Here is a 12,652-nt window from a genome sequence, read left to right as displayed (position 1 = left end):
AGAAGAAGGTGCGTGTGTCTTTGTTTCCCCTGCTGCATGTCGGCTGCCCAAGTGGCTGTTGTGCTCGATCCACTCATCTGAAATCGTAAGTGCCATCTGTATCATCTGTGGTTGGGTTTTGGTGCTATACCTGCCGTGTGTTTCTGCAGCGTTGCTCTGCTGGTGTTAGCGGCTGCAGCTGGAGGTTACAGGTTGTTGTTGTTGTTGTTACATTATAAATCAACATGCACTCCTCCATTCTGGCAACTGTTTTAAATTTAAATTTAGCACTTAGGATTTTTAGTAGTGATGGTGAGATGAAGCCTCATGAGGCATTGAACCACTTGAGCCAACTGGTTCGAGAAAGGGTTCATTTCTTGAGGCTTCATGTGCACACGAAACCACCTACTGGCCAGGTGTATAATCACAACCAGCTGTATCTTAACACGTGTGATGAATGGAATGTTTGTCTATTATGGCTCTTGGGAATGACTTCACAAAAGGTGAAGAAAAAAAGAGACAAAGAGAGAGAGAAAGAGATATATAGAGATAGAGATAGAGAGAAATATATATACAAAAAAATCCTATCCTGTCCCACAGCTATCTTAAAAATCCTATAAAAATTAAGAACTTTAAAACTAACTAACCAATCCTATTTGAAATAGTGAGATTATTAGTAAAAATCTCAAATTAAATAAATAACCCAATTATAAGTCCTGAAATAATAAAGTCTAAAAACATTAAATATTAATCCCAGAAAAATAAATAAATAAATAAATAAATAAATAAATAAATAAATAAATAAATAAATAAATAAATAAATAAATAAATAAATAAATAAAGGGGGAAGGGGAAAAAAATAATTTAGATCAATACCTTGCTTATTCCAGAGCAAATCTGCTTATGATGTGTGTGATGATGGTATTGGAGTTCAAGGTAACTCGAGTTAAATCAAGTGGTGAAAACTCACGTATCCTTAATATTAGAATTAAAATTCAAAATAAAAATAGGATAGCTGTGGGACAGGATAGGATTTTCTCTTTTTTCCTTTCTCTGTGTCTCCCTCTCTCTCTCTCTCTGTGTATATATATATATATATATATATATATATATATATATATATATATATATATATATATATATATATTCTCTATATATATATATATATCTCTTTGTCTGTTTTTTCTCTCTTTCTCTCTCTTTTTCTGTCTGTATGTATCTATCTCTTTCTATCTGTAAATATCTATTTTTTATTTTTCTGTTTCTCTCTATCTCTAGATCTATATATCTTTCTCTCTCTCTTTGCCTCTGTCTTTTTTTTCTCCCTCTTTCTGTATCTGTGTCTCTCTGTCTCTGTTTCTGTCTCTCTCTCTCTCTATCTATCTCTCTCAGAGGACGAGGAGTTGTGGACGACGTGTGGTGGCCCGTGCTTTCCTATGACTTCCTAGTGAAACTGCCCTAGTGGGTGGGGGTTGTTGTAGTGTTTCTATATATATATATATATATATATATATATATATATATATATATATATATATATATATATATATATATATATATATATATATATATATATATATATATATATATATTCTCCCTACCTGTCTCAAACTAAATAACCACAATCCAAACTATCAAAACTCTATCCACTCTCTCAACTGACCGCAACTCGCCTACAACAACCCACATTTTGAATGGAGCCTGTGGGGTTTCCAAACCCCGCGCCAAAATCTGAGCCACTTCCCGAAGCAGTCACGTGGTACAGCCGGGCAGCGAGGCTTCGGACGTCATCGTTTTCGGCTCCTCCCCTAAATGAAGCAAGCTTTGATACGCGCTTTACGGAAACGCCCCCTCCATTACTGACACACGCCTCGAAGCCTCGGCTCATCACGTAACACCACTAATTTTTAGTGTTTTTTAGTATTTTTAGCTCTTAGCAATGTTGGTCTTGTAATTGTGTTAATTTGGTGATTTAGTGTTTTTGTGGTATATTGTGTGAATTGTAGTGTATGTTGTGTGTAATGTCTTGAGCTGCTGGGACCTTGAAATTCCCCTTTGGGGATCAATAAAGTATTCATCATCATCATCATCATAATCGGCTTCCATCTAGTCCTCACCTGCTGACCCGCTTCCTCCCTGGTCGGCTGCGTTTCCACTCCTGGGTAAGATACCTGTTATTTAGATTTTTTCATTTACTTGACCTGAATCCACAGGTTTTATAATAAGTTTTTTTGGTTTAGCATTGTCTTGAAGTTGCAGCGCTTTGGACGCTCTGCTGTCTTGTTTTGCCGGTGTTTGTTTGGGCCGCTCTGGACGGAACCTGTTGATTGGACAGACTGAGTGAACGGGGCGTGACTCCTCTGGCCCCATCGAAAGGCATTTGAAATTGGGCGACAACAATTTGTTCCACCGTTTGAAGTGCCTGTGTTTTTCTTTTAGTTTGTTTGCTTATTATTGAAATTACTAATGCATTTGTTTCGATTTACTAATTTTCTTTCTTTTGCATTGCATGTTTTGTTTGTTCATTTATTTTTTGGAATAATTTAAATTGTCCTTATTTCATATGATCCCTTTTCTTTCCAGGAACTGAGTAGAAGGCCTGAAGCCATGTTTTTAAAAAGAAAAATGTTTTAATGAAATTGTTTCAATAAAATATTGTAGACTATTCAGTGTTCTGGTGCATCTTGTTTAAAAAGACCCCCTCCTGCTGGTCATATAAGTTTAACTGGAATTTTGGGAGTGATTCAAAATGACTGTGCCAAATTTAAACTATTTATTAATTCACAATTAAACACTTAAAAAGGGGACATACACATACTTTTCTACATAAAAAAAAAAAAAAAAAAGATTTTTGAAAATGATGACTATGCAGATACCCTCTGCAGCAACATCTAGCCACCTACACACCCCTGGACCAGTACTGAGCCACAGATTCAACTCCCCAGGGGTGCCACACACCTACCTACCTGGAGGAGGAGCAACAGCTGATGCCAGCAACCAACCACCAGCAGTGAGGCCAGAGCCAACCAAACAACCCACAGGGCTTCATGGCCAGCAGCTACAGTGTTCCCCAGTCCCATGATGGAGGAGTGAACACACAGCCCACCCCCACAACCCCAATTCTGTCACCCTATGTGGATCAATATACTTCTACACCTTGGACTGGCATGCATATGACTGGAGCTTCCCTACCACCTCAGGCTATGACAGAGAGCCGGATTATGCAGCAGCCTGCTGCTCCAGCCATCTATCCATATCCATCAGACTTTTAGCAGCCAGTGAGCCAGCACCCCGCTGGTTATGCTGGCTCTCCCATTGTGCCCCAAGCTCCACTGTATTCATCGACCAGTGGTCCATGGGGTGTTCATCTAAACAAGCCTAACCCACAAATTATGAATCACACAGCTCACAACCATACAGATCTGTTCCACGGACACGGCCGGGCTGCGTTTAGCGGATTCCTGCAGACCCACCAGGTGAGAGGTGTTCCCATATTCACCGGTAATGGTGATAGTTGGATGCTGGTGGAGGATTGGATTTGGGACATGCAATATCTCCGGGTAGCGATTGAGCTCCCGCCACACCTGCGGTTTTCCACTGTGGTGTGTTATCTGAGTGGCGAGGCCAGGAAATTAGTCCTGCACCTACCTCTACATAACCAAACCCCTGAGATGGCTTTTGAAGAACTGAGGGCTGAGTATGGGGACACACAGAGCTCCCTAGATCCACTGGCTGACTTCTACGAGCGGAGCCAAAGACCAGGGGAGTCTGCCTGCTCATATGCCATATCACTGGAAGCTAATCTAAGAGCGGTAGAGGACAGTCAAAGAGGTGGCAAGCCATTTCCAGACCGAGATTGCAAACTCACCTGGCAGTTTTGAAGGAGTCTTAATGATGAGGAGGTATACATGAGGATCGCTCCACTTATGCTCAGGCTCTTAAGCTTCCGAGAGCTGCAGGCTGAGCTCAGAGACATGACCAAAGAAACTAAACAGTTCCAGTCATTCCACAAATCAAAGCGAGCTCACACCCAGATCCACACTGCAAGTGGCAGCAGCCCATCTGTGAATGTGGAAGAGACCACCCGTGTGTCAGAGCTTACAGAACTGGTTAAAAAGTTAGCTCTTTGCCAAGCAGAGCAAATGACTAAATTGACTTACCTTGAATCAAGAGTTAATGCTCCATTGCCTGCCCCACCACCACAAGTCCAGGCACCCATAGGGCCTCCAATCTGAGCCCAAATCTGAACTGTGACATGCCACAGATGTGGTAAACAATGGCACATAGCTAGAGTCTGCAGAGCAGTGTTACCAGATCCCAGTAAAGTGAATGGGTATAATCCCCACCTAGCTCAGCTTTTAAGCGAGTAGAGTCCGTGGTCACCGGGGCAACCATGGGCGAGCAGGCAGACCCCCAGCCACAAGACATAAAGATGACTGATGGAGGAGAGAGCACTCCACTAGTGGGCCCTAGAAATTAAGGTGAGGTGGAAATCAGTGGAATGAAGTGCGGAGCGCTCATTGACTCTGGCTCTCAGGTAATCAGTATTACCCACAGCTACTGGTGCAGCCACCCAATCCTTCAAAAACAGAAGTTACAGCCCTCTCAGATACCTATAGAAGGTGCAGCTGGTCAGAGTGTAACCCACCATGGTGTTCTACGCATTAACTTGAAAGTGTTGGCAAAAGAGTTTAAAAATGTGCCAGTTTTTGTGGTTGAGGTCTCAGAATATCGCCTGTCTGTCCCTCTGCTGATAGGAACTAATGTCCTCCGTGCCTCCAGAACCCATCTGCAAGTAACTTATGGCAAATAATTTCTCCAGCATGTCAGAGAGAGCCATCCAGAATGGTACACCTCCCTCTTGGAGGTGGGTGACACAGGGCATTATAATGTGGAGGACAGAGTGGGTCCGGCTGTGTATACAGACCACAAAATACACATCCCTGGGGGAATGTGCAAGGTGACCGCTGGCCCACAGAGAAGGACTTATACAGCACTGATTGAGGGCCACCATTCCTTGAAGCTTCCTCAAGACCTCCTGGTGGCCAAGGTCCTTGCTAGTATGAAACAAGGATGCTCTCCTGTCAGAGTGATGAACTTGTCTCAACATCCAGTCACCATCAAGCCACACACACAACTAGCCAATGTGTCCCTACTGGATGGTGTTGTGGATTTTTCAGACAAAAAGCAGGGCCAAAGCCATGGAAGCAGGTCTAAAGACACATGTTTGAATCTGACTCAGGTAATATCGAGTTGTTGTGTTGACCTGAGTAAAGATGCAGTCGAGGACGAGAACCAGCGCTCCACTCTTACAAAGCTGGCAGAGAGGAATGCTGATATATTCTCCCAACATCCTGTATACCAGGGGTGGGAACTCCTGGTCCTGGAGGGTCGGTGTCCTGCAACTCCTAGAGTCTCCTTGGTCCAACACACTTGAATCCAACAGCTGAATCTCCTCCTAGGTGCAGTCAGGTTCTCCAGAGTCCTGCTAATGACCTCATTATTTGACTCAGGTGTGTTGAAGTAGAGAAACATCTAAAAGTTGCAGGAGACCAGCCCTCCAGGACCAGGAGTGCCCACCCTTGCTCTAGATTATAGTCACACAAAGACAGTGCAACACAACATTCCACTAGTGGACTCTTAGCCATTCAGAACCCACCATGAACAGGGAGAACATGCAAACTTCATGCAGAAAGCCCCCAGGCTGGGAATCAACCCCGGGACCTTCTTGCTGCAAGGCAACAGTGCTACCAACTGCACCACTCTGCAGCCCTTTTTCACATGCTTCTATTTTTATTTTCTTTATTTTGTGTGTGTGTTAGCTTATTGTATGAGGATAAATGCGGTTCAGTTTCATCGTTTACATTTAAACAACAAAATATTGAAATCATGAAAAAAGATGGGGTTTGAAACTTCTTGATCTAAATAACTGAATGTCATCAGATTTCAGTGTATTTAGGTGAATTTAGGTGAAAGTAATTTTTTATACATGAGGCCCCTGAACATTCAAAGTCACAAAAAGACAGTAACAAAGTCGACCTTCTATCACCTGAAGAAAATTTCTAAGACTAATGTCCTCTAGAGAAAGTCATTCACGTTTTTATCTTTAGTTGCAGTGTCTTACAGGTCTGCTGTCAGGTTTAAACACCTATTAAAGACAAATTAAACAAATACAAGAAAGACAAGAGAGTTAGATTCTTTGTACTCGCGAGGAAAACAGACAGAGATGTGCTTTCAGTTACAATCTCTTACCGCTCTGAAAACACACCTGCCTCCTCTCTTTTTATAGCATTTAGGATCCCTATCACATAGGACACTCCAACTCTCAAAGGGCGAGGAAAACAAATCATCACATAGTTGCAGTGCTAATGACAATCACTATCTAGACACAGGTTACCTAAACACTAGATTCTTCTGTTCCAGACAGGGCAAAACAGAGCAAGTTGTACATCTTCACGGCGACAGTTTTATAGCGATCTAACAGGTCAGGAAGGCCTTGGTTTCTGCTGAGCGATAAACCCTGTTGGACCTGGTCATCACTGGTTTTCTTCAGAGAGACCTTCTTGCTCTCTCCCAGGAAGGCCTCAGGAAGGAATCAAAGTAATTCAACAGACAGAAGCATTCTTTTTTAGTATAAAGATTAAATGAAGTAAAAGCATATAAGTAAAAACATTATAAAGGTGTAACTATAAGGCTACATGAAACAACAAATAATTGATAATACCAATAATACAATTTCCCTAACATCTGCCTAAAGAATCAATCTTCCAGCTGCAGTTGATCCAGAAAGCTGCTGCTGGAGCTTTCTTCCTGCTGACTAACACCAGGAAGATAGAGCACATCACCCAAATCTAAAGTCCTTCCACTGAGAGAGACTTTAAAATATTGTTGTCAGTTTATAAATCAGTGAACGGCTCAGCACCAGAATACATTAAAGCTCTGCTGTTGTATCAACCTACAAGATCCCTCGGGTTCTGGTTCTGGTCTGCATCCCCAGAACCAGAACCAAACATGAAGAAGCAGTACTTAGCTTTTATGTACCACAAACCTGGAACAAACTTCCAGAAAACTGTAAAAGAGACGAAACACTAAGTGCTTTTAAATGTAGTTGTTGGGTTTGGAGGTCTAGTCTTGTGGGGAGCCTTTTTTCCCAGCAGGAGGAGCCCAGGAGATTACGGTTGGTTGAAGGGCGGTTCTCGCACACCGGTGCGTAATTGGCACAATCATCGCCAGCATAAGAGGAGCGGGCGGCGGCTTCTCCGGCGCCAGAGTGTTGACCAGTAATGGTACCCAGAGCCCCAGAGTGACTTCTCTGAGTTTAATCCGAAAATCCAACTTCAGTAATCTTTTCTTGTTTTCCCCGCTTCCAGGTGCACTTTTGTGACGCTGAGTACTCGACCGTTGTGAACCCCGTCCTGGCCCGTGGATTTCCCTCCTCGTGACGCTAGAACTCCCCTGTCCGTCACCGCTGAAGATCCTCCGACCTTCGGGTCCGGACCTGTCTCCTCCACCCTCCCGTCAGCATCCAAGGCTCCAGACCCAACCTGAGTTAAACCCCCTGGCGGATGAACCTCACCTCATTCAGTAAGCCCGTTCCAGAATCAGTTTGAATCCAGCCTACATTACGCTTACCTCTCCTCTTCCTTGCCTCCAGCACTGAGACGATTCCGATCCAGTTTTCCCCAAGAAAACATTTACCCAACCAAAATATTATTCTGTTTTTTTTTTCCTTTTTTTTTGAAAAGAAAATAAACTTGATTTATCTGATTCCTTGTGTTTCTGCATGTGGGTCAAGCGCGTAACCCCAACCATGACAATAGTCTAAAACCCACCTGTTGAGAGTTGCATTTGAAACATAAATACAACTTCAATATTCTGATGTGTAACAATGGCACCTAACAAAATGTAATGCCTCAGTTGTTGACTTTGTGTTTTATGTCTTTGTATTTTTGTATTTTTATCATGTACAGCTTTTGAACTGCCTTGTTGCTGAAATGTGTTATACAGGTAAACTTTATTGATTGGAATCATTATTTCACCATATCCAACAACTCCCACAAAGGCCCAAAACTCTATGGGGGATTTTATCTGCCATAATCCAAAAGCACACATGTTCTATCTGAAGCAGGATTTCATGTGTTTTGTTCTCAAAACTTTTAATACTTTTGCTTACATGTATATTTTGAGAGCAGAACTTCATGTCTTTATTCTCAAAACTTGTAATGATTGCACTAAAAACCTCTCACAATCACACTGAGTCTCTGCTCAGAGCAAATCTTTGATCAAAATACTCTGATCGCTTGGTGGAATTTCCTGCCATAATCCAAGAGCTAGATATGTTGTGACTTTGTTGTCTTTGGTTGGGTGAAGGAATATATTATTTAGTAATATCAATACATATTTATACAAACACAAAATAATACAATCATAGAGAAAGAAAGAGCTTTAAATAATGATTAATACTGAATAACATGTTTTAAACTACACATATTTATATACACATGCGTATATACATAATATCTATATAAGTTTTATTCATGTTTTCCAGCCGAGGAGTTGTAGCTTAAGAGATTCAGCAGCTGAGATTCATCAGCAGTGAATCCGTCTCTCTTTAAACACGTTTCCCTCTTCTTCCTCACATCATGTCTTTATAAAACCTTCAAAATAAAATCAGAATCTATCTTACTTTAGACAGTGAAACAATTACCTATAAATAACAGTCTTTGCCACTTTGTGTCACATAGTCTAAATCAATGTTAGGGAATAATTAAAACTTTTTAAGATTTACAAAATCTTGGTTAGCATTCATAGGGCTGAACCCCGGTATCACACCAAGCACTATAGATAATATTAGCTGTTTTTTTGACGGTGGACATAAATACAGTACAGTGCTGAATTTATAAAACGTTGTCTCCCGAGATCTCACATAATAGTCTGTTGAAATGAACAAAAATATCTGGCAGTGGCAGTGCTGAGGCTTCTGCTACAATCAATAGCAGCCACACAGACACACCCACTAGAAGGAACCAAGCACACCCAGCACAACACTCTCATTCTATTGGCTGAGAGGTTGCTAGGTGACTGTGCCACGACTGTGCCATGTTTGGTAAGCGAGCAGAGAGTCCGAGCAGAGTCTAAATCTGATTACGAGAAGAAGCTTTGAATACAAGTGTTACAAGTTTTGAGACATGAACTTCTGCTTTTAAAATGAACATGTAAATAAAAGTATTAAAGTTTTGAGAACAAATGACATGAAATCCTGCTTTTAGACTGAACATGTGTGAACTTGGATTATAGCAAAAAAATTCCCCTATAGGAGTCCTTTTTGATGAAGAGCGTCCTCCTCCTGCATCGTGCTGTGTAGAGGTCTGAGGTGAGGAAGAAAGGCAGCTCCCCACAGTCCTCTGTGCAGCCTTGAACACCTACACCAACATCTGCAGACTCATCCTTTCAGCACTAGTGCAGCTGCTGGGCCACATGGTGATGCAGACAGAGAACGCTCTCCATTACTGTTGGAAGAATTTTATTATCATTTATTTGCTTTGCCTTTATTTTATATTACCATCCATTCATTTACCTTTGTATTTACATTTTAGTGATGTGCTTTGAGTGTTTTGAAGTGTTTGCAGAAACTCTGAAAGCGGCCTGCTGAGGAGTGAAAAGGAGGATACCATGAACGAGACATTCCGGAATTGATTGCGCAGAGGAACTGCAAATCTATAGTCTTATCTTATGAAATACGCATTTGAAGATCGTATAAATGAGTTGTGTTCATGGGAGTGTGCAGCTGTTTTCTGCTCCCCCTTCCTTCAGGGCTGTCCACTGTCTGTAACTAGGGTGTGCCCAATTCTAATAAAAGGAGGGTAAGACTCAGTTGAAGCTTCAGAACATAGGCCGAAATCTGTAACTGGGTTTCAACTGTGTTCTCCTTGCAGGTAAAACTCAATTCTGACTCTTGTCTCTTGGTTGTGTCTGTGTTTAGGTAATTTAGACCTAACAATTACACAGTGATTAAAGCTCCTCAGGACTGAGTTCCCAAGTCCAGCTCTTCACATCTTCCTGAGGAAGTAGAGATGCTGGTGGGTCTTCCCAACCAGGTGGGAGGTGTTAGTACTCCAGCTGTTGCCTTGCAGCAAGAAGGTCCTGGGTTCGATTCCCGGCTCGGGGTCTTTCTGCATGGAGTTTGCATGTTCTCCCTGTGCATGGTGGGTTCTCTCCGGGTTCTCCGGCTTCCTCCCACAGTCCAAAAACATGACTGTCAGATTAATTGGTCTCTCTAAATTCTCCCTAGGTGTGAGTGTGTGTGTGCATGGTTGTTTGTCTTGTATGTCTCTGTGTTGCCCTGCGACAGACTGGCGACCTGTCCAGGGTGTACCCCGTCTCTCGCCCGGGACGCAGCTGGAGAGGAACCAGCAACCCTCCCGACCCCATTAGGGAAGAAGGGTGTAAAGATAATGGATGGATGGATGGATGGAGGTACCTGTAGCTGGAGACCACCTCCACAGCTGATGTACATCCCCTGTACATCAGAGGATGTGGAGGATGTAGAGGTGGACTACATCAGAGGATGTACATCCCCTGAGATGGAGGAGGAGATGGTGTTGTGGATCCTGACAGTCTGTGGTCTGTTGGTCAGGAAGTCCAGAATCCAGTTCCCCAGTAAGTGGGTTGATGGTTTTGAAGGCTGAGGAAAAAACCAGAAAGAGCAGATGGATTTAAGAAGTGAAAAATGGACAATCTGTAGATTTGCAGCCCTGAATTCTATGTTCAACCTTATTTGTTATTTAAAAGCTCAGAATGCTTAAAATCAACATTTCTGTTGGAAACTGGGGTTTTTGGGGACTGTCCTTGTCTGCTGCCTTCTCTTTGTTAACCACCAGATGGAGCCTGTAGACCACTAATCATCTGGAGGGCCTGACTCCTGGATCTTCACACACCTGCAACTTGTTTGCTGTCATCAGCGTTGAGTATAGGAGGAGCAGTCTGCCAGCACTGGTAGGTTGAGGGTTAACCTATCCTGGTACTCGGGGCTCCTTTGAGCTTTGACTCTGTGATCTACTAGCAAGTCCCCAGTCAATATCTACCTATTGTTCTGTTCCTAGATAACTCTCTGAGGTGCCTTGGACCTTTCCCGTTGTGCAGTCTGAGCTACTCGGCTTCTGGATCTCCCTTCGTGGATATTACCCATTGTGTTGCCTGAGAATCCCACCTCCTCAAGTAAACTCTCTCTGAAAAGATCTTCTGGTTTTCTCATCCACCGATGGCAATGAACTGCTCTTCTTCACTCCACTGTCCTTGTGGCTACCTGTCTGCCCTCCAACGCAAGTCTGAACCCTCTGTCAGCTCACGCTCCAGAGACAGAATCAACCAAACCCCAGTGACCACAGTGTGTCCCCCCTGGTGGATTTTTCTCACCCAAACAAGTAAGCTGCCCTGTCTCCTCATGTAATTTTCACTGCTCTATAGTTGTTCTCACCTCTGCTCTCATCTGCCCCTCGAGACTCGACGAGCCCATAGTCAAGAACCACACATTCAGTCATTTTGTCATTTGTGTAATAAATCACCTTTTTCTGATCTCCTTGTACTCCTGTTCTGTGTGTTGGTCAGGTTTCAAGCCTTCAACGTGTCAAGTTCTGGTGGTTTGAAACTAGAATCAAGTCTAAATCTTGTGTTTCATGAGAGCTGCAGCTGAGAGGACAGAAAAAGCTTTATCTCAGTGAAAAGTGAAAAATGGAGAATCTGTAGATTTTCTGCTCGGCATTCAATGTTCAACTTTATTTGATATGTAACAGATCAGAAATGCGGGAAAAAGAAAACAATTGTGATGATTTGAAACTAGAACCAAGTCTAAATCAATAACGTCTTATTGGGCAGCAGTGGACATACCACTTCAGTCCTGAGGTCTTCTAATGACTACTAAAGGTAAATATGTAGTTCCCTGTGATGCTGTGAAGACTCACCCCTCAAAGGTCTCCTTGGCAAGAACAGCAACAAACAGAGCGGTGAATGCGATCAGACCCCTCATCGTGACCATCTGTGTGAAACTGGTCATGGTCAAAGCTAGCCTTTTATGGCGAAGCGTGCGGGGTCATGTGTGCTCACCTCGACCTTGCCCTGTGTCAGAGGAGTGTCACCGGCTGCTCCCGTTCCCAAGCCTCCTTTCACATGCTCGCATGCTTTTTTTTGTTTTGGAGAAGTATTTCTTCAGTTTTCACAAAGCAAATAAGCTATTTTATGCTTTACAACAGCTAAAGTAGCAAAAATGTTTCCTTCCGTCATTCTTTTAAGAGCTTCTCGAGTCATTTATTTCTTTGTTTACTGAGCAACGTTTAGTTTCATTATTTTTTCACCTTTTTATTTGTCTTCTATCTGACATTTCAGTGAAACATTTAGTGTAACCTTGTCATTGTTTCAAATTCTTAAGTGTGCGCATAACGGAGTGGAGGACCAACAAAGCGATCCAGTGGGCCTTTGTTGCTACAACCTGCAACAGACCTGTCCAGGGTGACCCCGCCTCTCGCCCGGAACGTAGCTGGAGAGGAACCAGCAACCCTCCTGACCCCACTAAGGGACAAGGGTGAACAGAAAATAGATGGATAGTTGCTACAACGTGTTGCTCAGTATTAAACCACCGCTGTACACAGTCTGTCTCAGCTTCCTCTCTTTCAATTTA

General features: G+C 42.7%; 1 long non-coding RNA gene across 2 annotated transcripts; it reads right to left on the bottom strand.

The window, feature by feature from the left end:
- Positions 1-6,147: 6,147 nt before the first annotated feature.
- On the bottom strand, positions 6,148-12,009 carry LOC122836088. 2 transcript variants are annotated; one of them, XR_006371403.1, is made up of 4 exons: positions 11,940-12,009; positions 11,544-11,667; positions 10,460-10,663; positions 6,148-6,562 (listed from the first exon to the last, which is right to left on the bottom strand). It is a non-coding gene; the product is annotated as an uncharacterized LOC122836088 (long non-coding RNA). The 2 variants fall into 2 exon arrangements; XR_006371402.1 differs by lacking the exon at positions 6,148-6,562 and adding an exon at positions 7,975-9,488.
- Positions 12,010-12,652: the final 643 nt, after the last annotated feature.

This window comes from Gambusia affinis, linkage group LG08 (assembly GCF_019740435.1).
Source record: "Gambusia affinis linkage group LG08, SWU_Gaff_1.0, whole genome shotgun sequence".
NCBI lineage: Eukaryota > Metazoa > Chordata > Actinopteri > Cyprinodontiformes > Poeciliidae > Gambusia > Gambusia affinis.
Note: the sequence above shows the minus strand (reverse complement) of the source record. Positions and strands in the feature narration are given on the sequence as shown.